Source organism: Phalaenopsis equestris, unplaced genomic scaffold, assembly GCF_001263595.1.
Source record: "Phalaenopsis equestris unplaced genomic scaffold, ASM126359v1 Scaffold000171, whole genome shotgun sequence".
Lineage (NCBI taxonomy): Eukaryota > Viridiplantae > Streptophyta > Magnoliopsida > Asparagales > Orchidaceae > Phalaenopsis > Phalaenopsis equestris.
In genome coordinates this window covers 267,930-269,623 of record NW_018164613.1, presented here as the reverse complement: position 1 = coordinate 269,623, position 1,694 = coordinate 267,930, and positions in this window count along the sequence as shown.

The window sequence follows — 1,694 nt, the reverse complement described above, 5'->3', positions numbered from 1 at the left end:
GATCTTAATTTACTTTCAATATGGCTAATTGATTTGTTAAAATATGTTGAGTTTTACAACTAAAGTGAAGATTACATCTAAGATTCAGAGAGGTCAAAGTCCTTGGAAGTTGGGTGCAAATAAATAGGTAAATAATATTATCGGGAGTAGAATTGAACATTTTAGAGTGAGAAACTAAAATCCCCAATTTGGTGCTATCGTTTGGATGCTGAAGTGTAGATGTTAGCCCTCATTCAAGGGGAACGTGGGAGCTCCAAAGTGAGAGCCGGTATCCTAGCCGATATCCTCCCAATCTAGTCACAGATTCAGTAAACAAGCCTAGGATTAGTCAATGTTCTTTATGCCTGGACCAAAGGGGAAAGAATAGCTCCTATTTGACACAATATAATTTGAACTGATTCATTTTATCCATTCACTATAATTTTTTGACAAGGCAAAGGATGCTTTCTTATACATTGAATATCACATCCATACCTTCATTAGCATATTTATTTATTTAATAGTAATTAAAATTACTTATTTATTTCAATTTCCTATTAGTGACAGATAAGCAAATTGAACTTCGTTGTTGTGCTTAAAGTATTGCTTTTCTAAAATCTTAGTTCATAGTTCTGAACTTACTCTCTGTGGGATCGATATCTAGGACTCCATTAGAGCCCTATATTACTTGAGTGATACGTATACTTGCGTTGATAAGTGTGACTATTACGTCCATATTTATCTTATATTTTTAAGCATATATAAAGTTGCGGTCAAGTTTTTGGCGCTGTTGCCGGGGAGTGAGTAAATAAAAATCACAATTAGAGTAACGGACATATTAGGATTACTATAAAGTTTTTTACTTGAATTGCAACTTATTTTCATATTTAGTTAATTATATTATGGTGTACTGATTTCAAATTGTTTGCGTAAATTTGGACCTGAAAATCTTATACCCTAAATCTTATAAATCTTATACCCTACGATTTGGAATTAGAACGCACTGTTAGAAAGATTAGAAGATTGAGAAGAGAACCTAGAAATTCAGATACATTGGAGAACGACATGAACAATCAAGGATTTGAAAATGAACACCAACCTAGACCCCTACAAGATTATGCAAATCCTACAGCAGATGAAATTCACTTATCTATCCAAAATTTTGATGTGCCGCTAATTCATTTGAGTATAAACCTACTATTATCCAAATGGTACAGAACAATCAATTTGAAGGTACACCAAATGAAGATCCCAACTTACACCTCGCTAGTTTTTTAGAACTGTGTGCTAGTTTTAAATATGACATAGTCTCAAACGATGCTGTTAGACTTAGACTTTTAGAAAAGGACAAAAACGATGTTGTTAGACTTAGACTAAAGATTTTTCAAAAATTACCAAACCTCTATGCCAACTTTTAGAAAATGACAAGAACTTTGAATTTACTGAAAGCTGTTTAAATGCCTTTAAGTTATTAAAGGAAAAATTAATCACAACCCCTATTATAGTTTCACCTAACTGGGAGAAACCATTTGAACTGATGTGTGATGCTAGTGATTATGCTATTGGAGCTTTTCTTGGACAAAGGTATGAAAAGATTTTTAAAGTTATATACTACGCTAGTAAAACTCTTAATGATGCACAAATTAACTATACTGTTACTGAAAAAGAGTTACTGGCTATTTTGGATGCTTTATGTAAATTTAGAGCTTATTTTT